Source organism: Grus americana, chromosome 1 (genome assembly GCF_028858705.1).
Source record: "Grus americana isolate bGruAme1 chromosome 1, bGruAme1.mat, whole genome shotgun sequence".
Taxonomy (NCBI): Eukaryota; Metazoa; Chordata; class Aves; order Gruiformes; family Gruidae; genus Grus; species Grus americana.
Window position 1 is genome coordinate 78,145,894 of NC_072852.1, and position 27,335 is coordinate 78,173,228.

Consider the following 27,335-nt stretch of genomic DNA (forward strand, 5'->3'; position numbering starts at 1 on the left):
TGTGTAAACTGTTGTCACCCACAATTTCCTGGGGCAAGGAATTCCACTGCTGAACAGCACGTTGTTTTAAGACTTCCCTTCATTTCTTCTGATTTTGCAGTGTTTTCTGTACCATATCCTTTCGCGCTCAACACCAGGAATCCTTGATGGTCCTTCCCTCCTTCCAAACCTCTGAAGGGTGAATAGGCAACTCTTTGGTGCGAGCTCACAAGTGACTGAAAGGCTTGGGGAACAGTGCCTCCTTTTTCTCTCGTTCCAGGCTCAAGAGGACACAATTACCCAGCTAGAAGAAGTGGCTACAACACAAAAGGCCTCCTAAACACCAGTTCTATGGAAGAAGGACATCAAAGGGACAATACTGACCACGGATCAAGTGCAAGAGCTTTGTAGCCAGCTGAAGAGAAACATTCAGAGATATGTTGAATCCAACATATCAGAGAACTTCAAAAGAGGTCATTCTGCAATTGTAAGAGTTCTTGAGAGGACAGAGAAAAGCAGCCTCTGAAACTACACCTGTCCCCACTCCCTGAAGAAGTTTTTACCCTGTCTGATAAAAATAAAATCAATTCTGATAGGTTAATGCCTTCTAAACCAACATTGAATGCTAAACCTCAGGAATTGATTGGAATATTTTTCAAATTCCCCTTAAAAAAAAAAAAAAGTATGCAGTTAGCCTGTGATAAAAAAAGAAACTATGATAGGGAACACAGTGTATTAAGACAGTATAAAGACAATTATTTCTAAAGATTTAGAAAAAGACCAGCAAAAAGAGAGATCAGACTTTTCAAGGAAGTATGTTAAGCAGGGGAGACTATGTTTCTCCATGAACGTTTCAGCCCAGCTTTAATTCAAAGTTGGTTACAAAGTACATCCTCTGCAGAAACCAGAAAAAAGTTTTAATATCTGTACTATTTGTTTGTTTGTTTCACACCAAGTTCCTTCTAGTTGTTAGAGATGTCTACCCTATTTGTATATAAAAACTCAACCAGTGGCTGTGACTAACACATCCAGTAATCTTTTCTGCTCCAAGCGCATGCTTTATTATAGGTATAGCAAGTTTACTACATGGTTGAATGTGAAATGGTCCAGGAAGAGAGCAAAAGGAGCATAGAATTCCACAGGGTTCTTACGGGAATGAAATATTGGTATGAAGGAAACGTTTAAAATGTGTTATCAGTTACACAAGGTGCCTTTGGTTCCTCTAGCTGTAGCAGGGTGTTAATGACATGTTGGCAGGCACACCTAACTGGACAGATCAATACAGATAATTTGTTTGCAGATAGTACAATGTTATCTCAGCACTGAGGTACACCAAAGAGATGGTTTCCCTGCGGGGAAAGCGCTAACTTTGCTTTTGTAAAAGGAGTGCCTGCAGAAACCCGCTCTGTGCCATCCTGTCTGGTTTCTCAGAGTCCACAGAGGCTTGCGACTCCATGTGTTGGAAGTGCAGAAGAAAGCTGCTCTTGCAAAATGGCACCATGTGATATGTGAATAACCTGAATGATGCACTGATGGGGCAGGGGATCTTAAAGGAAATAAATACAATACAGGTTGCTGAGCAATGGAGTACTGTGGGAGATTTCTACCCATCTAGACCTTTTCTTTGTCTTTGTTTCATTTCCTTTGATTTTTTTTTTCTTTTTAGCCTCAAATGCTCTCCCTTTGCTCCTACCCATTCCCTCTGTTCCACAGCACCAGTCCCTTCCCCTTTTTCCCCACGTCCTCTCACCCGCGATCTGAGATTCCCTGCCCCTGTTTTCTAGCCAGAGCTCCTCAAAAAACGCTCAGACCTTGGGTGTAACAACATGGCACATGAAATGAACTAACAGGAACCTTAATACAAAAGTTTATGGTTTTTCTTCAGTTATTTCTATCTGCCTTTAATACAGGAAAGGAAATAATCTTCGCATGTGAAGTCTCTTCATGAGGATATACAGCTCCCACAGTGACAAATGTCTCAGTGCAAGCCTCAGTCTCTATTAGAAGTACTTATGTGCTGTATTTGGCAAACATATTAAGAGGAAGCAATAATAGGCAGGAATATTTTGACATCAGTTAAGACCCACCAAATTTTCTAAGTTTCCAGTTTCCATGTCCCTACAAAGTACTTGCTATCCTGCCACGAGAGAAATACCAAATGATTGGAGAAGGTGCTAAGTGCTGGAAAAACTCCCGACCAGGATGTCACATCTTCTCATCATATCCCACTGTGCCTCCATCTCAAATACACGTTAGTTAGCTTGTTTGAGATGCTAAGCGCTGCTTTTTCGTTGCAATTTGATATTTAGCAGATGAATGAAGAGATATTACCAAATGTCAAGGAGCAGCAAGGGCAGGCTGCAGGGAGCTGAGGGCAACTGCAAGACAGGCTGAGGCAGCATCCTTACCAACAAGGGGTCAGAGCCAAGGTGCCAGTGCAAGGGGAGCTGAGGGGGTCTGCTGATGTTAACTGGGGTCAGCCAAGAGTCCCATGATTTCCAGACACATCCACAATGACGGGGCAGCTCCGTGGCACCAAGCCAGGAAGTCAAGTCATGAAGACAAAGTCAGGATCAGCAAGGTGCATGGCCAGACAGGCATTCCTGCAGTATAGATCAAACAAGGACCAAGGCTGAGGCTTGAGATAAATTTGGCTCCCAAGCTAGAGGAGGAAGCCCTCACAGCTCTTTCTCCCAACCTAGCTGCTTTCCCAGCAGCCTGACCCAACGGCACATCAGCCAAAACCCCAGGATGGGAGAAGAGGTAGCAGAGCTTGGTGGTACCCTCGGGTCTCTGACATCAAGGTGATCTAATGGATCATTGCTGATCTATATGGATACCATGTATAAGTCTTTCCGGCTTTTTTCCTTTTCTAAAGTAATTTTTACATACATACATACTTATATATATATGGCTGTTGTGGTTGCTTTGGTACTCCGATTCCCTTTATGGGCACATCTGGCCCCAAACTCATAAACCAGCCAAAACTACAATGGTGCTGAAATTACATTTCAAAGATATACGGGTAAGTAATACCTGGAAATTCATAAATCCAATAGATGGAGATTATTAATACTTTTGTCATTATCTGTTTTCTGTACTTGTGCAGATTTCTTTCTGCTTTGCAAGAGCTTGTTAATTTTCTAGCTGCCTCCTGTATTGCTACAACTGTTTTCTCTGATTGAGCATCTATAATGCTCTGAATGGAAATGCATCCAAGGAATAGACACTCTGGAGATTATACACTTCACTTAGATACATATTTCAAAAATTTTACAGAGGAAGATAAACTTGCTAGTGAAAACTAAAGAAGCAAACCCCCTTCAACCTATAACACATAGACTACCAGATAAGTCCTTTTGAAAAGTTAAATTAGCATTATAGAGAAATTTTAAGAGACCTTGAGAAAAAAAATACAAATTAACATGTTCTACTGACATTGCAGGCTCTATTTCCAGATACGTAGCGAGCTTTGGCTAACAGCAATATGATTTCCAAAAAGTACATTCATGTCAGGGTGAATTCCTCCTTTATGGACAGGCATAATTTCTGGGAATTAGTTGAAAAAGCAGGCATTTCTCAGCTGATTAAGGCTGAAAGGCCTGATTAAACAGCCCTTTTGGGTAGAACAGTAGCCCTCTGTAATAAGAAATGATAAGTTATTAACATCATCCGAAGATTTCTGATGAGATGAAAGAATCTTTTCAATTCTCAGAACACGAGGACCCGCTGGGTATGAGCACACCGGTGCGGTGGGGCTGCTTATTCAAAAATTGCCAGGAGCACAGAAGCTTTCATCATCGTATGAGAGGGCAGTGTGTTAATCACGTGAAAGCAGGGAAAGCCTGGAGGACATTGTCCAAGGAATCCATGCACCGTCCCTTCAACTTTTTTTCTTAGAAGGGACTTGGACAGTTTAAGAGTTATTTTTGGCAAGTGACACTGAGGAAAGCCCTAATATTGTGCTCCCTGACTTAAAGCAGGGATGCCATGCTATGTTGTAACTTCAGATTGGTATCTCTCTTCAACAGTGCTGGCAGACGACTGGTTAGAAACTGATACAGATGGAATGAGTCCTAGCAATGAGCCTGAAAATGCTTTTGGGCTCCATTTTGCACCCAAATCAAGTTGACTTTGACAATCAAAAACTTTGACAGCCATCGACAACTTATTTGTACCACTGCATGCAAGCCAGTGATCACAATGTGATATTTTAGGCTTACATGGAGAGAAGGAGGTTTATCTTCCACCATCTACAAACTTTTAGGTTTCAGCCTGTGTTTAATTCCAGCATTCAGATCTTGTATTCTCACCAGCCTCTCACATCATGAGCTAAAGAATCTCTGACACTTTCATTATCTTCAGAGGCATTAAGCCATCATCACATTATTCCTTTCGATTTGCTTCTGAAGAAAAAACTTCAGGAGTTCATCTAGACGGCAGACATTACAGTCATCCAGTGGGGCATAAATTAATAGTATATACTGATTAATACCCCACGATACATACATCCAACTCTCAAACCCAGAAATTCAGTCCTATTATCACTTCATTCCCAAAATGAGTCAATATTTGAGTCTGAAATTAATTGGGAAAAATGCGAATTGTTGGAAATCTCCCAGCAGCCACGTAATGGAGAATCTCTCTCAAAGGAATCTCCACAGGGAAATGAATGCAATTAAGGACCAAGGTAATAAACTGCCAAGAAATTTCAACTAGCTAGAGAAGCCTTATTTAAACCCTGAGTTCCCCCAGTGAGGTGAACAGGGAGTGTCATCTGTCCCTGAGCTGCTGCAGAAAGATTTTTAAGTACAAAAATAAATATTTTACATAAATATCTCTGTATTTTCTTTTGCCTGTCTGCATATACCCTCCTAACTTATTAAAAATAAATTAATAGCATTTGTAGAGGTCTCCTGTGCGATTCTGGTTAGCACCCTGTCTATTGTTTGAAGAAAACCAAATAATTACAGGCAGAGTGGCAAATGTGTTCTGCCTTTCCCAATACTAAGCAGTGTTCTGAATTGCTGCCTTTACTACTGTAGCGATAATTAAAATTAAGAAACTAGATCAGATACTCCCAGACTGTCACAGGTCCCAGAATGGCCTACAACACTTTGCTAATGAACAACTGCACCAGCCTGAAGCTCTTTATGAAAGCGGGTCACCCCTTGAAAGGGTCCCAGTGGCAGAGAGTATGCTGTAATAAGAGACTTTTTTATGGCTTGCAGAGAGCTTCATGCAATAATATAAATACCAACTTTATCAGACGCACTGTGGAGTTTGAGTTGGGAAAGGCCTTCTTCTCTAACGCCTGGGAGTGCCATAAAAAAGAAAAGGCGGCACTGGTGAGTATTGCTGGGACTGTCCAGCAGTCAGGCAGCTGAAGGAACAGAGGGACATCCAAGAATTAAAGTGGTCTTTAGCAGACAAAATTCTGCCGAAAAGATCACATTCACTATGTTTATTTGCTGAAATGTATTATATCATCAGGCCACAATGACTTTGGGTTTTAACGGCTGCAGAGATCATGCCTTCATCGAGTGTCTGAATTTACAGAAACCAGAGAAATAACCCTGAGCCCAGAATAGAAAAAAGGGTGTTTGGCTGTTCTGAAGCAACAGCACAGAAAGAGCAGCTTTCCACCCTAGAGAGCAATGAGACAAATTCAAAACCACTTGGAGCATGCAGCTAGATACAATTGTTTAAGAACCACTGAGACTGCTGAAGGAATTTCAGCCCTCCATTTCCCCTCCTGCCCTCGATTCACTCCTTTCCCTATTATGCACATCTCCTCTTATTTTATAACTGTTAACACTCACTTTAATGTGTTATGTCTATGTTGTATTGTCTGGCCTTGTATTGTCTGCAGCTTTGACGAGCTTTAAAATTGCCTAATTGCATAGTTCTATCTGAGATCCTGGGAAGCATGTGGCATTTGGGAACGTGCAAGAAAAAAAGGGTACTTTTCATTCGTTCTTCTGATTTAGTAGAAAAAAATAATTTAAAAGGCTTCCCCAAACAGGCTAGCATACAAGTTCTCCAAAGAGAATGTGATAAACCTTGTTTGTCATTTTAAAATATTAGTGTATGCTTTTACACTGCTGTCGCCGGGAGATACTTTGCTTCTGCTGAATGTGATGGTGAACAGCGAGTAGCAGCATAAACAAGCAGCGTGGCAAAGGCCGGGGCTGGAACGGAGAGGCAAGCACAGCTCTGACTCCGCAGGAGAACCTATACGAGAAGGGACCTTTATTTGACAGTGGCAAGAGAAAGAATACTTTAAAAAGCAAAAGAAAAAGGCAAGGAGAAGACGTACGTGCGTGGAAGCAGTGGGATAAGCGCCAGGTAGAGACTAAAGACAACAGCACTGGAGTACGTAAGAACTGAGAAGAGAAGCTGTTAACTTGCAAACAGGGTCACGGGAGACAGAAGTTTTTGGGAAGACAATGCTCTGGAAACTGCGTGACTGAACGAAAGGAAGATTGAGAGTGCAATGGCCAGCACAGCACGGAATGTAACACATAAAGTCCTCATGTAAAAATAGATGGGTTAGAGGAACAGAAATAGAATTGATAGTTTGGATGAAAGATGAAGTCAGGCCGAAGTGCACAGTTAAGGAATTCACAGAAGATTTTGCCAACCCAACAGATTATAAATCTGAGATTGAACAAAATCTTTCTACATATTTAAAAGTGACATATGTGGCAAGAAGTAGTTTATTGTCAAATTAACCATGGAAATGTATTCTAGAGCAGGAGTTCCTAAGTCTTCTGCTCAGTAAAGCCTCTCAACCATCTGAATTCCTTGTGGGTCACCATCTGAATTGAAAACATACTTTATCCGAAAATTAAATTATTTCCTAGACTACTTGCCATTGCCTCATGGACCACTAGTTTGAGAATTAAATCATTTTTAGAGATTCCCGAGGGCACGAGACTGAAGCAAGAGGTGGCAGCAGGAGCTGGGCAGTAAGTTGGGGACAAGGAGGGGCGACTGCGTCCTGTCAGGGGGAAGAAATAAGATCTGGGACTAGACACATGGCGAAGAGAAGATGAAGGCAGGATAGTGGGCTATTTTGATTTGAGAGACTGAGCTGGTAGGCCTAAAATGCATACAAAGCACAAGGAACAAGGGATGGGGAAAGCTGGGTCTAGATCAGAGACAGGTAGGAAGAGCTCAAAATAAGGAGGGTTTATCTCCAGAGACTATAGTGGTCTGAATCTCAATAGTGATGCCAACAAACAAGAAATTGGATTGAAAACTTCCATATTTGGTAATGAAACATGCTGAGTCAGTAACTCTATATATCTTTAATTATTCTCTCAGTCACATTCCTTCAGTATTTTCATTTGGATATTTTACTGAAGTTAACTGTACCAAAGCAGGTTTTAAGAAAGTACTCGCAGCAAATCCAAGATGGTTTTCCAAATTTTCCCCCTTAAAAATCTCAAAGCATTTGGATGCTTGTGTTAGTGTTATACCGAGAATGGTATGCTCACACTATGCTGGGAACGACAGCCCTGAGAGGCCACCGGCTGGCAGACAGATTTGCACTTGGTATATCTCTAGCACGAGTTGAGGATCTGGCTTGTGCTCTGCATCTGTTTTCTCCTTCCCAGATCTGTGTTTTTACTGAAGTTTCCTTTAGAGTGCGTACAGAAAACTATAGGTTGGGACAATAAAGAAGAGACTGCCACAGACAAACAATACATTATATACTACAGAAAAGATTCATTAGGATCTGGCACTGTAAAATAAGAAATGTAGTATTGCCCTGCAGTATAGTTATGAAATAATGAGTATGTACAAAATTAACTGCTATTAGATGTATAAATTACTCCAGATCAAATAGGTGTGGAAGGCCACACCACCACTAGTTTTTCTTTAGCTTAGTGTCCCCATGTTCCTACTGAATTTCTGACTGGTGTGCAGGATGCGTGACACCGATGAGCACAACGCTAACAGCAGCGTTACTGTACCTATAATTGTCTACAGCTACCAGCCAGGTAAAGTCTGCAGGGAGCTGTAACAGCTTTTATCAGAATAACTGGCATATTTGGGAAAAAACAATCCAGACAATATCATAGGTTGCCCTTGGGGTTTTTTATACATGTCTCTCATGGAAGTAAATTTGTGATTTTCAGATAAGACATTAGGAACTGGGTATACGCAAGTCTGAACTTTCCCCTTCTTGCTGCCTTTTGAAGGTATTCACCAAAATGAATCACATATATAAGAAACAGGAAGTCTGGACAGGAAAACAAAACTCGGTTCACTAAAGGATAAACATATGCACAAGGCTGAATTAATCTTTATACAATTTCCAGAAGTACAAATGATTGGAGCTACAATCCTAGAACTAATGTTGTTATTTAATCAGGACCAATCTGAAGACCGCTGTCATCTGATGCCATAAATTCATGGAAGCATCAATTTACTAGATACGATGGAAACCCAACCAGAACATCCTGGCTAGACAATACATGGCCATTTTATTCTGATTGAATTTAGAATTTTCCTTGTTTATGTGTTCATAAATCAAACTGAAAAGCTAGACTATTATGTTAAGAACATAACTGCTGCTATGAGGAGCCTATGCTACTTCTGGTAGGACAAAAACATAGGGTGAAATCCTGTTTGGATTAAATGAATCAGATTACTCTAAAAAAAAAATAAAATCCCAAGCCATTTGGGAAGACAAATGCATGGGTTAAATCTCACTGAGGGAGAAACATGGCTTCATGCAAGAAAATTTATTAGCCAAATCCATAACAAGACCAAGAATTCAGGTTGACGTTCAACAGTGCAGCTGCAGAGCTATGCTGGCTATTTAATATGTATGCCAGAAGAGTTCTAGTTCCAAATAAATCAACATAATATAGGCTTTGCCTGCAAAAGAAAGTGGCAGTGGTTTCACTAGGACTGTTTCTTTAAATCAATTTCACTAAACATGAAGCAAATCCACATGTGGACTCAGTTAAGTTGATTTACAACTGGCTTACATTGATTTAGCTTAATTCAAAGGGTGGAATTTTATATTGCAGCTATACACTGATTTAAGTGCATCTACGCAAGACTGCGATGGTTCAATTTAAATAGACTTAAATCAAGACTTCAGTTTAGCCACTTTAGCAACACTTCAAATAGCAGGTTAGGTCTTACTAAGTAAACACACATAGAGGTAGATGACAGCCACTTTTCAAAGAACAGGAGATTCAAATCAATCTGAGTACAATTTTATGGAACAGACCTGAGGTTGTCTATTTGTATAAAACTACCAAGGATTAACTATGATGCCTACTTGAAAATTTTCTTTTTTGACCTGTGACCATTGCATTAGAAAACTGACCCTACTTTTAAAGGGATTTAGTATCTTCCATCAATCCTTTTTTTGGTTTTTATTTATTTATTTTTTACATAGAAGTTCAACATCTTCCCATTATCGCAATGACTTTTTGTTCATATTTATGGAAAACTCATATTCAGTATTCCAGTGGCACTGATCACCTTAGCCTGTGAAGGACGCTTAAAACCCACCAGTTTTGATCATCAGAATGCTTTCCTACAGTGCACAGAAGAAAAAAAAAGAGAGAGTTTGATACAGTACTGAATACCTTTTCTCATCGGTGTGCTCAACTCATGCTCCAGAGTCAGTATTTTTCTTGCATTCCCAGTGGAGGATCTAGGCCATGCAGCAGGGATCAGATTGCTGACTCTCATCTGCTTGTAATTCTGCAGTCAAGTTGTGAATCCTCATTTTATTTCATATCTGAACATAAGGGGAAGAAAATACCAAAGAGAAAAGGTGAGTTCTACAATATCCTTTTGGGTTTTGTTACTTTTTTTTTTTTACTCAAAGTTGTTTTGCAATGTCTTTGACAGATGCAAAAAGAAAAAAGTTAACAATGCTTACTTGGGATAAATATTCACTGGTCTGTGTATGCTAGAATGAGCTACAGTGACTGTTCATTGGGATGGTCTCATCAGCACCGGACCGTAGGTACGCAATGCTTTTGAAAATTTGGCCATTTATTTCAGGGTCTAAATGGGCACTTGGGAGCTTAACTTCAAGTCTGCATTTCTCAGTGCCGTGCCTGCTAGCCTCTAAGATGCACAATCCCTGAGCAGAGACTCAAACTCAGTGTTTTACCCTTCTGAAGTCAGTGGAATTTTTAACACTTCCAGTGGTTCCAGCAGGACCAGGATTTCACCATGCATCTTCTCTTTGCTTAGTTTAATGTTCAGCATACCATCGGTACAAATCAGTACAAATAGGATTAATTTATTTGGTGAAAGCAGGACTGTGGTGATACTGATTACCTCGTTTATTAGCTTTAATAATAGAATTTTTTTGCAATCTCCCTGCCACAACCAATGAAGAAAACACCACCAATCTGCAATCATTTTATAGGTGAAAATACTCTTTGTTTTGGTGTTCTTCACGGACCAATTTGTGACATTAGACATGAAAGATGGGGGATTTTACCCGTGGAATCCGGAATGTTAATGTTCTTGGGAAATACTCAGTTGGATCCCTTTCATTGGGAATTTTTATGTGTCATACCACCTCCTTTTTCTTTCTTTTTTTTTTTTTTAAATACAATATAATGTAAGTCAGAAGGCAAAATATTTTTATTAGCCTCAGAGATAAGTCATCTTTCATAGTCATGATTAAATGATACGTGGAAAGGGACTGATCTCTGAGGCAAAGAAATCTCCACTTATAAAAGTGCAATTTTAACAAGATGTTCTCATGAGCCCCCTTCCAGCATGTTTCTGGAAAAGGCTCCTTATGTCATTACCAGTCCCCCAAGCTAACCACTTCTGCACTAAAGAGGCTGATGCAGAACAGTTTTTAGCTGCCAGCCAAGGCACAGTGCTGTTGCTGCTCCTTCATGGATCTCAGATGACCTCAGGGCTACTCCAGACTCCACATCCAAACACAAAAAGAACAATATATTTACTGTCTGCTCAGAAGAAAACAGGTCTTTAATTACTATGTGAGCAGTAACAGGATGCATGGAGTCTGTCTATAAAGATAAGAAATTAAATAAAGGCTAGCTGAGAAGTGTTATACTGAACTTTAAAAAACAAAGAATGAAAGAATCATTTTGGTTGGAAAGACCTTTAAGATCATCAAGATCCAGCACCTCAATGTCCTTCTTGTAGCGAGGGGCCCAAACTGAACACAGTACTCGAGGTGCGGCCTCACCATTGCCGAGTACAGGGGGACGATCACTTCCCTAGTCCTGCTGGCCACACCATTTCTGACACAAGCCGGGATGCTGTTGGCCTTCTTGGCCACCTGGGCACACTGCTGGCTCATATGCAGCCGGCTGTCGACCAACACCCCCAGGTCCTTTTCCACTGGGCACCTTTCCAGCCACTCTTCCCCAAGCCTGTAGCGTTGCATGGGGTTGTTATGACCCAAGTGCAGGACCTGGCACTGAGCCTTGTTGAACCTTGGCCCATAGATCCAGCCTGTCCAGATCCCTCTGTAGAGTCTTCCTACCTTGTTGAACCTTGGCCCATCGATCCAGCCTGTCCAGATCCCTCTGTAGAGCCTTCCTACCCTCAAGCAGATCAACACTCCCGCCTAACTTGGTGTCATCTGCAAACTTACTGAGGGTGCATTCAATTCCCTCATCCAGGTCATTGATAAAGATATTAAAGAGAACTGGCCCCAGTACTGAGCCCCAGAGAACACCACTTGTGATGGGCCACCAACTGGATTGAACTCCATTCGCCACAACTCTTTGGGTCCAGCCATCCAGCCAGATTTTTATCCAGCAAAGAGTACACCCGCCCAAGCCATGAGCAGCCAGTTTCTCCAGGAGAATGCTGTGGGAAACGGTGTCAGAGGCTTTACTGAAGTCCAGGTAGACAACATCCACAGCCTCTCCCTCATCCACTAAGTGGGTCACCTTGCCATAGAAGGAGATCAGGTTAGTCAAGCAGGACCTGCCTTACATAAACGCATGCTGACTGGGCCTGAGCACTTGGTTGTCCTGTACGTGCCACGTGATGGCACTCAAGATGATCTGCTACATAACCTTCCCTGGCACCGAGGTCAGACTGACAGGCCTGTGGTTCCCCAGATTCTTCTTCTGGCCCTTCTTGTAGATGGGTGTCACATTTGCTAACCTCCCCAGTTAGCCAGGGCTGCTGATAAATGGTGGAAAGTGGCTCGGTGAGCACTTCCGCCAGCTCCCTCAGTACCCCAGGGTGGATTCCATCCGGCCCCATAGACCTGTGTGTGTCTAAGTGGTGTAGCAGGGCACTGACCATTTCCCCTTGGATTATGGGGGCTTCATTCTGCTCCCCATACCTGTCAAAAAAAAGAGGCGAACAGCAATACTGACAAGAGCAGAGTATGTTGGATTTCTGTCAATCTTGTATGCTGTCCAGTGGTGTAAATATGAAAAAACAATAATAATAAAAAAAAAAATCAAACATAAATCCTGATTCCACTGAAGTCAATGGTAAAATTCCCATTAACCTGAACAAGACCAGAATTACTTCCACAGCAGTCCTGTGTACTTGTCACTGGTCGAGATGCTAGTCGGTATGATACTCTGTTGTAATCATCATTAAAATGTGATTGATCCTGGAAATATTTTGCTGTTACCTTTCTTACTTTTACTCTGTTTTCCAGAGATGTGGTTCCACTTCCCACAGTAGCACACATACTTAACCTGAATCAGAAGGGAGTACACATTTGCTTGAAAATCAAATATGCCCAAAAAATTCTACCTAAATATTACAGAATGTTGTTCAGACTTTAGCTGAGAATAGTTTAAAGATGTTGCTGAATATAAACACAGTATAATCAAATGAAAAAAAAAGGGTGAGTTTAGAGTAGTCATTTCTACCTGTGGCCTGCAAACCGCTATAGCGCCATAAACTATTCCTAAAAACTTGGAGAAGGCAATGAGGAAAGGCATTTATATTGCCAGTAAACATAAATTCACTCTGCAGATGCCTGCACTGCCCACTGAAGTTTTTGAGAATCCAAAAATTCAAAGAAGTTGAAAAATCAAATATGTTAAACCAGTGATATTGCTAAACTTGCTAACAAGGTGTCATAAGTGAACTTAGAAAATGAGGATTATCAATATTTACGCAAAATACTTATCACAAAAAACTGAGTAGCAAACCATTTTAACAAGGGGTTAGAATTTGGATGCACGCCTATTCGTTCAAGGTACCTACCCCAGGCTGAAATCCATGTACATTTGATAGACAGGGAACCTATATGAGAATGGATTCTTTGTGATTACTAAAATTTTAGGCTGGTTCCCTATGGAAAAGAAACTTTCTTACTCGTAGTTTTTGTGTGCTTGTTTATCTTCTCTTTCTACCAGTAGTTTCTGAGCAGTCCAAGTTCAGCCAAACTTGACCAATAATTAAGTTCCCAACAAGTTTTGTAAGTGCAGTCAGGTAAAAAGAGCAAGACAGTACGAGCACCTTGGCAGGGGGAGAAGCTGCAGGGTGAGTTTTACTTTGCTTGATGCCAAAGAATCCACACAGAAAGCAAACCTGCTAAATGTCATTGTCTTCAGTTAGACCTCAAAATCACTGCAGGACACTAACCCATAGAAATGCAGTTTTTATTACCTCTGGCAGTCCTAGAATGATGTTCTGAGAACAGATATAACAATAGATGTGTTACTGATTAGGAGTTTTGCTACTGTCTCAAGGGTATTCAGGACTTTAACCTTCCGCATAGAGGGCAAAACCCACAGTGCACATGGACTAGTGTTATGCCTCCATTAAGAGCAGATGATGTAGCCCAGAATTCTTGATCTGTAATCAGGCTGGGGTGACAGAGTACACAGTCCAGCATTTGTAATGATTTCAGTACTTGTCAATTTACCAAAGCTGGAAAGTTCCCCGATAGCCTTGTTTTTGATTAGGATGCCACACTGAAAAATACGTGGTAATTTATTGGAAAATCTCAAGCTCAGTTCAGTAAAGCATACTTACTGCAGTGACTGGATAGATGTTTATGCTGTTTCAGACTTAAGTGATGCCAATACTTATTTTCACTTATTACAGTAATACTTTAAAATCATAAAAAACAATTAGCTCATCTCAGGTCGGAATGACAGATTTAAACATCTTAAAATGATTGGATATTAACCGGATTGGTTCTAGTGTACAGACAAATTTATACTCGGAATAATTTTTAAGCAACCAGAGCTAAACTACATAATAGTTATTTTCGTTAGGTGAGCTTAATTAGGCTACAGGCTCTGAGGAAGCGAGCTAAGCTTTCAGAGCCCTTCCCTGCTGCGCTGCGCAGGGATGGTGCTGGACCACAGACATCATGTGGGAGCAGAAGTGGTCGGTGGCTGAGGGGATGCCAGGGCCCGGCAATGTTGCTTAGCAACTTCCCACGGCTGATTCTGGCAACAACCTCTTTTGTGTGTCGGGTGTGCACCACCGCTTCGTTCAGAACGGGAAAAGACGGAGCAAATAGCCCTCCAGAAGAGAAGACCAGTAAAGCTGCATGTGCCAATCTGCTGCGGGACCTCGGCCAAAGAGCCGCTGTGAAAGAAGCCCTTGTGCAGTAGCTGTTTCTTAACTAGCTCCTTTTCTGGATGCCCTCGTTCTTTCCATGCAAGTATAATATACATTTGAAAAGGATTAATCAATATCAAAATGTGCACAGTTGTTATAGAACAAGAGCATCTGCATGGGCCATTGCTTCAAAAATAGCCTTTTCATTTTACATTCACACTTGAATCTGAAGTGACTTTCAAGTGTGAAAAGCCTGCGCTTAACCCAAACTATAGACCCATCCACAAAACCGTTTTGTTTTGCAGACTACATATTATTTTTGCTCTTCGTTTGAAATCACGCTTAAGTTGTGCCTTAGTCTGAATCAAGGTGTCCCAGGATACTGAGAACGAGTGAAGAAAATGATGAGTCAATGCTCTCGTCTTCAAGATGGTACCGGGTTGCTCCAGAGCTGGGCCACAATTAAAGTCCTCTCTCCGGCTTCCCACCTCTCACTTCTCAGGGAAAACGACCCGTGTCCCAGTCTGTGCCCAGCTTACACTTTATGGTCACCTCAGCTCTGCAGGGAGCTCAGGCCCTGATCTTCTGTGAAGAGAGGAGAATAAAGAGGTGGCGAAAGGCAGGTCAAGGCCAGCCCTGCTCTGGAAGCATGGAACAGCAACGTTCCCCGTCCGTCCGGTGGGTCTGACAGCAGCCGGCACATTTGCATCGTTCTTACCAAGTGCTCGCAGTGCTTGACCCACACATTTATTTTGCCCTGGAACATGGAGGTGGAAGCAATGCTGGGTGTTTGGGTACGTCTCATTAATTTTTCTTCAGCTTTTGTGTAAACACACACAGCTGAATTATTTAGGAATTCCTACCTCTTCTCCTACCATGACAAAATAACTTGTTAAAAAAGGCCCCACAACACTGGCAGATCTTTTATAAGCCAGGAAAAAGCATCTCATGTGCGCTTGCAATACAGTTCCTTAAGAATGTTGAAAGCCAAAATTTTGGATGATATTGCACTGAAGGAAAACTTGGAAGTAAATTTACATTTTTTGCAGTTTAAAAAAAAATCTCTGAAGGACAACTTTCCTTCCTTCAGTAATTAAGAGAAGCTACAGTTCTTTTTCAATCAGCATGCAATGGGTTTAATATACTTTACATATGAACTGTGGAAAGAATTTGATAATGCACCTCAAAAAACCAAATAGCTTGTTTTGTACTGGTCAAAAATAGCTACAGTCTTTTCTGCAATTCAAAATTCAATCATTTAAAACATCACAGAGCTCTTGTCTTTAGACTTTCCAATCAGCTCTTGCAACACAAACGATGCCTTATTACTGCAACTGCTCCTTCTGTCTATTGAGTCAAATCGTTCCAAAAATTATTTCATGGTGGAAAAACTGCCCTAATGACAATGAATATCATTTTGAAAATTATTTCATTGCATGAAGGATTTTACATAATTTACATTAACTGATTTTTAACATGCCAGTGATTTATGATCTACCAGCCAAAGAAAATACCCAGCAAATGAAAATGCCCTATGAAGAGTGTGCATTTACATAGTGAGTTTACATTTAATCAGTAGTTGAATATGCATAACCACAGCCCTTTTCACGGGCTGAGCTCTGCCCAGGTATGTCAACTATCAGTCGTAGGGACCGCTACGGACATGCCGTATACATGGCAGCTCTCCAGGGGTTACATGGCGCTCAGTCCACCGCCGCTGCCTTGCAACAGCAGAAAGCAACATTACCCAGCGGTTCAGGGCACGGACCCTACGATTTGAACCCACCAGGGGACCAGAAGTCCTTTTACTTTGGGGTTTGGCAAATACAGCCGCGCTGCTGCTATCCTGATTGTCATGAATATGAATAGGCAGAGAGAGAGAGAGGAGAAAATATGCAGCCCTAAACTACAGTTGATCTGATTATTAAACATCAGGAAAGAGTAATTTGACAGAGCAGCTGTGAGAGGTAAGGTATAAGCTGGAAACACCCTGCCTGCCTGGAGCTTTCCACTTCCAGTACCAGGCTGATGGGATTCCCACAGCCTTCACTTCCTTACTTCTGTACTTTTTATTTGCTTGGTACACATCTTTGGTTTTTTTCACCATCTTTGACAGTGGGGTTTTATCATCTATCAGAAATAAATTGACCAAACCCATGTAATCTCTCTTGTGGAAGTTTCAGCTATTGAGGAAGAGTGAGTGGTACAGGGGAATGCCAGGAAGCTGGTCCCTCTGTGGATGCACTCTGAATATTCACTTTTGGTTTCCAGGCAGTGGCATCAAAGACAGAAACTCCCATAAGCTTTGGGCTGCAGATATTCGACCCAAGCTATGTTGAACAAAATTGATTCTGAAGTTAGTTTTTCAGCTATTATTAATGTTCTTGTTTTCTAAAATATTAATTTGAACATGAAAACCTATGTCATTGCCACATATCCATCTTCCCACCCACGCACTGTCTATCTAGGTATTATGTTATCTGTCTGAAAAATTAGTTAGTTCCCAGGTTGAATGAAGTTCATAAAAGTTTCAGTAAAACTGGGCTGAAATTTATGAGTATGAAGCCACATTACAGCTTGGGAAAGAGATCAGGGTAAGCTCCCTGGAATTGCGTGGTTTCATTGGAAATCATGCAAAATTTTGTAGGTTCAGCTGTGTCTTGCTTTGAATTTATGAATTTTCTCAACTTTTAAATTAAATCTAGGGTGGGAACTTGCCTGAATTCAGTAGGAGAGCAACATATCCATGAGCTACTCCTCAGTCCCTCATAGCCCAATGAACACTGCTTCACACTTGAGATCCGACTATGTTTACAAGTAACACTGTAGTAGCAACTATTGTATTTTTAAACAATCTTGTCCCATTTACAGAAAACTTCTAGCAGCGAGGAATCTGCTATCTTCCATCCTTCAAAGCACAAGCATTACCTTTTACTGTACTGTTATTTGTGGAACTACCTAGAGCGCAGCATTGCATTTTGTATGATGAAATCAGCTAAACCGTGCTGACCACAAGCCCTGTACTATAAACTGGGGTTCTCCTTCAGCTTGGGTTGAAGGGTGTCTGTTAGGAAAACACAATGTGCAACTGCTTTGGGAACACAGGGAAAGAGCTGAACAGAGGCCTCGTCCCCCCCAGACTTGTGACAGTGGGTGCACGTGGCACCAAGTGGTCCTCAGGGAGGAAGGAAAGGTGCTACAATGTTCTTTGGCCCCTCAATTTATAACACAGCTCCACACTGGCTGTCACCACTGGCTCTGTGAGAGGCATTTTAATGACACTGTTGGAACTGAAGGAAGATCCAGGGAACAAGAAGCCGGTCAGCCTCACCTCAATCCCTGGAAAGGTGATGCAGCAAATCCTCCTGGAAGTCATTTCAAGACAAGGACAGGACAAGAAGATGGTTAGGAGTAGTCAGCATGGGTTTCTAAAGGGGAAATCAAGAGACAATGGGCATAAATTGAAACAGAAAAAATCCTGTTTAAATCTAAAAAAAAAAAGTTTTTACTGTAAGGGTGACTAAGCACTGCCACAGATTTCCCAGAAAAGTTGTAGAGTCTCCACCCTTGGGGGTATTAAAAATCCAACAGGACATGGTCCCAAGAAACCTACTCTAGCTGTCCCTACTTGAGCAAGGGGCCTGGACCAGATGATCTCCAGGGGTGTCTTCCAACCTCAGCCATTCTGTGAATTGCTATCAGGTGGTTTGTTTGGGGATCAAATGACTGAAGCCTATTGCAGCCGTCACTACGCTACACCAGATGTAACTTCAAAACATTTGTTACAAACCTACTACAAATCAGTCAACTGCAGGACATCAACACTGACCATTTCTTTCTTTAAAGGGAAGGTCGGTGCTTGTGAGAAGTAATTTTTTAGAAGCATTTCTGGAGGAGGACAAGATGTGTATCTGTTACTGAGTTTATCTCCAGGTAACTGACTGACAGGTGGAACATAGGAACCCTTTTCTACGTAAGCACCCACAGCGCTGGAAGTGCGCCATAGCGGTCAACCGCACCTTTTACAGCTTTTTATCACAACACAGCTTGCAGTTTCAGACTGTTGATTTCAATAAAAATTCTCCAAACATCTTTAAAAGTCCACTTCTGCTAATCAGATTAGGAGGCATGTAATTAAGTATCAGCTCTTACTAAGACAGAAGATTGAAGACCCCTTCTCAAGCGCTGATAGGATAAGGAGCTGGAAAACTGGTTTTTGCAATGTTATTTGGTGGAAGGGAGTAAAGGATGAGGTTGAGGGATTATACAATGTCACATGGAATTATAGGAAAGAAACTCAGGCACACACCACTAAAATCAAACAAAGGACCATGCTAAGGGAAATAACAAACTCTTTTTCTAGGCCTTCCAAATAGCAAAAATGCTCAGGCCTGTATTTAGGATGCATGTAAAATACTTACTCTCCCAGCAAATGACGCCCTTTAGGTGAGAACTGCAGCATATTGACAAGATGAGGAAAAGCTCACACTGCCTGCACTAGTGTATGACGTTCCTCTCCCATGAATGAGAGGGTTTGGACTGCACAGCTATCAATTTGGCAGACTCCTCACACAGCAAGCCCTGCTGTACTGTCTGCAGAAGAGGATCTTTTCTATTGCTTTCAATAGCTACCAGGCCCAATTCTTGCAAAATAAATGCAGGAATCAATGCGGTCTCTGAAGCAGCTTTCACCTCTGACTCCACCTTGCTCTGTGTCAGGGGCTCTCAAACTATGGTATACAAACCATTTCAAAGCGCTGTGCCTGTGCTGCGCTGCAGCTGCGGTGGCTGGAAATGAATCCCGATTTGTTCAACGGCACAGACAAAGTGAAAAGCATTAAGTGCTCAGGCAGCTTGGTGAGGCTGAGCATCCCTGCGAGAGATGTCCTAGAAAGAGCAAAATGTACCGCAGATCAGAGTTGGGATAGGTCCCAACTCTACGCTATGCCCAAGCACAGAGTTTAGGACAAAGAAGTTCAGACAGAGCTTCCCTTTCCTCTGCTCATCTGTACAGCTGCAGCCACGGCTGACAATGGTACCTGTTGTTGTTGGGAATGACAAGATCTGATCGAAGACAGTTTGGTCAGTATTACTTATGACCAGCGATACAAAATGGAGGCAGCAGGGAAAAGCAGAAAATGAACGGTGAGTCTTAATGAATTTCCTCTGAGCAGCTGTCATCTCATACATCACACAGTAATGCAGCGTTTAAAGTTTTATTTCTTTAAGTCAGTAATAGAAAAATTAAATTATGCATTATTAATAAAGTAACTTACAGAGAGGCTAAAGCCTTTCAGGAAGGTGAACAGAGTTTTCAGAGGCTCTGTTGCAGAAGTTGAGATGGTGGTGCTACCCACAGAGGAAAATATTTGGGACGCTTTCTAAAACTTCTCAAAAGTGTTTCTGGACACTATCAGCTGCAAAGGATTTACTACCGGGATGACAACCGTCAAAGCTGATGAGAGAATAAAACTGGGGATAAAGTTGGCTTTGCTGTTCAGGACTGGTTAGCGGTCACTCCTCAGTGACAGTGCATGCTACGCAGAGATGTGGCTTAAATGGTACTGTTCAGGTAAAAGGGAGTTCTGTGGGATTCATCAGTCTAAAGACAACTAGACCTCATAAAAACTAATGCCACACAAAGCACCTTGCTCCACAGCAAAGACATGGAAAACAGAAAATCAAGCCTCAGCTGTCAGGAAGACTGTTGGTAGATAGAAAAAGCTCCGCAAGTTGCTATGTCAGTGCTACAGACCTGCAGGGTCTTCCCACCAAGGGGCTAGTGCTGCTCCAACAGCCAAGCTTCTGCTTTAAAAAGCATTACCTCTGCTCCCACTCAAATGGCTTGTTCACATCTTCACACACATTGCACCCGCTTTCCCTATAAAGTAATATATGAAACTGATTCCTTCCTATACCACAGCTACCTGGACATATAGATGTTTTTTTAATTAGTACTAGTATCTATAGGGTAAAGGAAGAAGTGTTGACACATAATGAAAGGATCAATATTAAGGTTTGCATCAGTATAACCAAGCACATATAATAAGCTATAATAGATACAACGGCACAAAAACTGTGCTATGACAAGTGTAAGCCTATGGTCATATAATCTAAAGCAAATGAAGTACTGGAATTTATGTTACTCCGCATCAGCTGGGTACCATGATAATTCAGAGCCTTTTACATACGCTGAGTGCTTAGTTTCTTTAAGCTAATTTTACTTCTCGGTTCAGATAGATTAAAAAGATCATGAACACAGTTGCAAACAGAAATTTGCAAAGCTGTGGTAATTTCATAATTGCAAGTCATAAAGCAATATCCCACTTTTCTTATCCTGTCAGAGCTGGGATGAAGTGACATTAGTGCAAAAGAAAGAAGAAGATCGCTTTTGCAGACTTCCTGGGGTAGGGGCAGGGCCTTTCAGCAGGGTATACTGAGTCGAACAAAGTCAAGTCTCCTCCCTTACTACAGTAATAAATAATTACTGAACCAAAACAGATAAGGGCAATTACCAATGATCTCGAGAAAGATTATTTTAATATGGAACAGAGCACTGTTAAAGCAATTAAATTGCTTGTAAAAACCCCCAAAACTCAGCAGGATTTTTACATCTGCAGGTGGGCAAATCTATCAGCTCTACTGCCGTGTTATCAGCCAGGCACGGCTCATACCGTGGTGCTAATCTGTTCCATGGTGCTGCTTTTTCTGCCGTGCTTTGCTACTCCTTCTTCCCATGGAACTATATGTGCTTTAGCAGTGGGAGGAAGCGATCCCTGCCCACCGTAGTGATAGTTTATGCAGCCCTTTCGTTTGCTGTTACGAAAGTCCCTTCACACCCCGCCACACGCACACAGGGGAAGTCTGCCTCAAATTCAGAAATGTTTCCTTTCGAACAGGAATGGAGGCGAAGAATGGAAGTGTGTGACAGAGGTCTGGGAGGGAGGGAGAGAAGCTTCTCTGCAAATCACGACATGAGAAATACAAAAATAATTTCAAAGTGGTAAACCCAGAATCCAATTCACAACACTCACCCTGGTATCAACATTCTAAAAAAAGGCATTACACAATCAGAATGCAAAGTAAAAAAAAATACAGCTTGTTTTTGTGCTAGCAAGGTCTTAACTCACTTACTCAGATTAGAAGCATCTGGTATTGAACTGAATTTCCTTTACTATGTGAGATATGTTTTCTCTCATATGAGCTACATCATGGAAAACCTTTGCGAACAATTTTCAGTATATATTGTGTGAAGCTTCTGTTCTTTTTCTTTCAAAATATTGCATATTTGGGTGGGATAACAACAGATAATACCTGACCTGCATATAAAATATTCATTCTAGTTGAGTCTTCACAACATTCAGGGCTTCCCGAACACATGGACCAGAGAGGATGCTCTGCTGCTTCTTTTCTCTTCGCACCTATTTCTGGAAGAGGCATCTTGCTGAGGGTTAATTAATACTCAAACAAGGGTAAATTGATATGCAAAGGAGCACCCAAAGTGTCCAGACATTTCCAAAGAGGCGGCAACAGAAGTTATTTCCTCTCAGGTGGATTTGCTACCCATGTTCAGCTCATACAGAGCCACACAGGTTCTATAGGTGGTTTTACCTTATCAGCATGTTTCTAATTACATTTCAATAGCTTTAAAAAGCTATTACTCACTTCCAAACCCTAGAACGTTGCTGCTCTTAACTGTCTTCTCTCTCATACTTTCTTAGAGAATTACATTACTAATGATCGGATTAATATTAAGCCATTTCATTGTAAATGGGTTGGATGTACTGTTAATATCTTGAATTAATCTGCATTTGGCAAGCACATCTCTGCCCTTGTCCTTCTTTCCAAAAGAAATTTAGAATGACAGATTTGTTAGATGTCATAAAATGTCTGTAAGGTTAAGCTATGAGATAGGACTGGGTACCTTTTATAAGAAGGGAAACTAAGCATACCTTTCCAATCACAGAAATTAGAAAAAGCTACAGGGGGTCTTGTTTGCTTGTTTTTTCCCCACTTCTCTAGTAACTGTAACAGTTGCTTTAATCCTGAGTGCTCAGGTCTTTTTTTTTTTTTTTGTCAGGTGCCGTATGGACGGTAAAAGTGCGAATGCTCACACGTTTCCCTTTGAGCTTGCCAAATCTAGTGAGTTTGGTTTTGAGGTCTCCTGCCTCGTCTTGCCTTGGCCACTGCTCAGGCTGGGGCTCCGCTGACCCTGGCGGCACTGCTGAGCGCGCTAGCAGTCGCTCACCCGCGTCTTTCCCGGAGCCAGCCACCTTCCAGTCCTCCACTGCATATGCAGCAGAGCTCAGCCTGAACCAAACCATGTTCTGCTTTCTGTAAAGGGGTTAGGGAATTGGGCAGCGCTAAAAGCAGGGAAGAAAAGAAAAAGAAAAAAAAAAAATCCTGAATCATCTTCCCCTTTGCAACACAGCCAGCTAAATGCAGTCTCCAGCCTTCCGCTTGGCATGGAAGCATCTGCAGTTGGATCCTGCTTTACGTGAGAGAGCAGATGGAGACGTTGGAGGGATAAGAAGTGCTCCTCCCAAGGAAGACACTCACCCTCTGAGGGGAGGTCGGGGACAGGATGATTTCCATGACTCACCTTTTGATAATGGTACAAAAGTGGTGTTTGGGGAGTCATTATTATTGACCATGTTATTGGCCACATAAATCAACAAGACTTCCTAGAACGGTTAAGGGCCAGAGCTATCGCAGCAGGTGTTGCGCTGGCTGAACAGGGGCACGGGAAATAAGGAGCATTGCTTCAGGCTCCTGCTTAGCTTTGAAGTGAACTATTGCAGCCAAGGGAAAAAAAGAGAAAAAAAGAAAAAAAGATTGATTTTCCTTTTGGCAAATATTTGGCTACAAGGATCTGCTCGTCTGTCATTTGTCTTGCCTTGAGAATTGGCCTTTGCAGAATGAAACAAACAAACTCTGCTACACTGTATGGCATTTTGTATTGACATAAAAGCCTCGCTGAGGATAACAGACATTTATAGAGCGATTCATATGACTTTAAAATTATCCACCTTTGCCTTCGCTTAGCATTGTTTAATCTAATAGTTTGCATTTGTTATTTGAAATGTACGCAGAGTAGATTGTGTCGCTGATAGCTATGTGAAAAGCCTGCTGTCGAGAAGACTTATCATTTGTGTGCGTACTAACATCCTCTCCTGAGGACAGGATTTCACGTGGACAATTACAGGCAGACTATGCTCCCCTCCTATTCCTTAGAGGGGGCGGAGAATGGCTGCACCGACACAGATTCCCCAGAAGACCCGTATAATTCCCCAGAAGACCGACATACACGATAGTACAATCTTCCCCTGTATAGGGTGGGTTGGAAATAGAAAATATAAACCGCTATACTTGCTCTGATTATTCTCAGCTTGCTCCTTTTCCCTTGAGGGTCACTGCCAATTGCTAAAGGTTGGCATAACGCTGCAGCTTCCAGAAAGCTGCCGTGTGGACAGGCAAAATTCAGGGACATGAAGGCAGCTCACACATACTGAACTCCCTGACAGCTCATCCTTCACATTTCCTACCACCCACTCACACACACCACTCCCTGCGCTGTGAGCACAGGCATGGTGAAACAGGGAACTGGGTTTAATTGCCAGAAGTCTTATCCTGTGGGTACTTTCTGGGAGACAACAACTTCACAGCCAACTCCTGTGATGCACAGCTAGGACTTGGTCACCACAAAGACAGAGAAAATCTCCTGTATCTGTTGGAATAATTTAAATTTTGGTGAATCTTCAGCTAAAGTCCATTATCCTTCAGGAAGAGTGAATTGACAGGCTGGAGAGGTGGGCCTGTGCGAACCACATGAAGTTCAACAAGGCCAAGTGCAAGGTCCTGCATGTGGGTTGGCGCAATCCCAAGCACGACTGTAGGCTGGGCAAAGAATCGATTGAGAGCAGCCCTGAGGAGAAGGACTTGGGGGTGTTGGTTGATGGGAAGCTCAACATGAGCCGGCAGTGCGCGCTTGCAGCCCAGAAAGCCAACCATGTCCTGGGCTGCATCAAAAGCAGTGTGACCAGCAGGTCGAGGGAGGTGATCCTGCCCCTCTACTCCACTCTGGTGAGACCCCACCTGGAGTACTGCGTCCCGCTCTGGGGGTCCCAGTACAGGAGAGACATGGAGCCATTGGAGCGAGTCCAGAGGAGGGCCATGAAGCTGACTGGAGGGATGGAGCACCTCTCCTGTGAGGACAGGCTGAGAGAGTTGGGGTTGTTCAGCCTGGAGAAGAGAAGGCTCCAGGGAGATCTAATTGCAGCTTACCAGTATCTGAAGGGGGCCTACAGGAAAGATGGAGAGGGACTGTTTATGAGGGAGTGTAGTGACAGGACAAGGGGTAATGGGTTTAAGCTGAAGGAGGGTCGATTTAGATTAGATGTTAGAAAGAACTTCTTTACTGTGAGAGTGGTGAGGCACTGGAACAGGTTGCCCAGAGAGGCTGTGGAGGCCCCATCCCTGGAAGTATTTAAGGTCAGGTTGGATGGGGCTTTGGGCAACGTGGTCTAGTGGAGGGTGTCCCTGCCTGCAGCAGGGGGGTTGGAACTAGATGATCTTTGAGGTCCCTTCCAACCCAAACCATTCTATGATTCTATGAATTTGGACCATTAACTTCCACGTTCTGATCTTCACCATCCTTTGTCTTGCTTTGCTTTAGTATCACAAAACAAAACCAATGGCTTGTCTAGCTGACAACACACAGAAGAAAACTCCAGGGACAGACGATTATGTATGCCTGAATGCAGGGCTTGCATTCACATTTATATAGCTGGATAAGCATTCTGACTATCAGGGTTATTATCACATCAAGATTTTTTAAAGGCAGTTGATACAAATAGCTTCTACAGAGATGCCACTCAACCCCAGCTCTTTTCTTCTGGGGTCCAAGAAGTCTTCAGGCGAGACCTTATCAATGTGTACAACTACCTGAAAGGAGGTTGTAGCCAGGTGCGGGTTGGTCTCTTCTCACATGTAACAAGCCATAGGAGGAGAGGAAATGGCCTCAAGTTGCACCAGGGGAGGTCCAGACTGGGTACGAGGAAAAATTTCTTCACCAAAAGGGTTGTTAATCATTGGAACAGGCTGCCCAGGGAAGTGGTTGAGTCACCATCCCTGGAGGTATTTAAAAGACATGTGGATGTGGTGCTTAGGAACATGGTTCAGTGGTGGACTTGGCAGTGTTAGGTTGGACTCAATGATCTTAAAGGTCTTTTCCAACCTAAACGATTCTATGATTCAATAGACAGATGATATACAACGTATACCTTTGTGTAAGCTAAATCTTAGAGGTTTTGTTTGATACTAAAGCAACATGTTTTACTGACAACCAATGAAAAACATAAGAATCACAAAACATATTGCTATTTTACACAAGTTCTCGGCTTTTTTCCAAGCAGCATTAACTTTTGAAGTACATTTAAAACCAGTGCAAAGATGGGAATACCCTGACAATCAAAGCTCTAGTGACCATACCAAATAATTCTATAAAAGCTACAACTGAGAGTTGTCTGAAACATTATCTTCAGTGATATTAGAGAAGACAAACAGGGACTTTTACTGAATACCAGTGAAGCACAGTAAAATCTGCTTTTCAGTTGCCTTGCCATCACCCAGCACCATGGGAACAGGTCAATTCTTCACGGATCCTCGCCAGACCCATAACATAACAGTGCTGCTGTTACAAGCAAAACTGTATTTTAACCCGGGTCCCCTGCAGATGGGGTCACTGTAACACATCAACCACGACTCAAACTTAAAGTACACATACAGAACTCTCTCAGTCCTCAGAGGAAGCAGCCAGCAGCAGAGACATACCTGACCCCAGGATCGCATCCCAACAACAGTCCCAACCCACGTCCCACCAAGGACTCGCTGCCACGTGTGTTTATGGGCAGCAGGCCACATGTGTCCCTGTTCCACAACGTGGGTCATTCTGACTGGCCTGGGTGCCTGGGACCCCCTTAAAGGCGAAGTGTGTACGTGACCAGCTCGCCCTGGGCAAATGGCTGCCTGCTGCACAAGATGGCGTGTCAGGGGCGAGGCGTAGGGGGAACCCGTCACACTTGTCTGATGGGCTTCAAGGTTTCACAGAGAAGACTTTGTATCATGGTGTGAGAACAAGCTCAGGCTTACGGTTAGGTTTTGGTGAACACTGTACGTGTACTTGCTAAGCAGATACGCCTGTTGTATGACTTAGTAGTGATGTCTGCCCTTTGTGGGGAGGAGAACACATGACCCAGCAATAGTACGCTGAAAATGGAAACAATTTTTTGGCTTCAGATAGCCCTTTTCAGTAAAGACAGAACAGCTGTTTCAGTAAATAATTACTTATTCTTAGAAGAGCTGTTTTCTAGATTTTTGGTAGCAAAAATAGGTCTAATAGTACTTGAAGAGCAGTTTAGGTTTTTTTCTTAGGGTGTGAGGGCAAAACAATACATAATACCACAGAGCACAAGAAAAGTTTGGTTTGGGTGACATTAAATGCATTCCACCCTATGAAAACACTAGCACTAACAGAGGTACAAAAACTAGACAAGCTTTTGGGCACAGAAGCTCTTCCTAAATTCAGAGATGGAAGTAACGCCCTTGAAAGCTAAATGCAACTCAGTACAAATGCAAGTGAGCTGACTTCCGTGCACTAGACTGGGTATGTTAATTGTTTAGAAAATCTGAAAGACAAGGTAGTGGTACCTGTGCAATGACATTAAGAAGGACTGAAGCGTTAAGCTGGGTAAGGCTGCCAGGGCAGGGACGCATCGCAGCTCCAGCAGCAATGGGACTGCTAATGGTAATTCATCGCTCACCTGAGCCAG

The 27,335-nt window shown here is 42.4% G+C and overlaps 1 protein-coding gene across 4 annotated transcripts in view; it reads right to left on the reverse strand.

The window, feature by feature from the left end:
- Positions 1-27,335, reverse strand: part of SHISAL1 (shisa like 1) — a 204,637-nt gene that overhangs the window by 112,503 nt on the left and 64,799 nt on the right. For 3 of the 4 annotated variants that reach the window (XR_008575391.1, XM_054812674.1, XM_054812663.1), the window contains exon 2: positions 9,597-9,751. The gene's annotated coding sequence lies outside the window, so the exon portion shown is untranslated. Of the gene's footprint in view, positions 1-9,596; positions 9,752-17,836; positions 17,934-27,335 lie in introns of all 4 variants that reach the window. The other variant, XR_008575393.1, reaches the window with a different exon arrangement.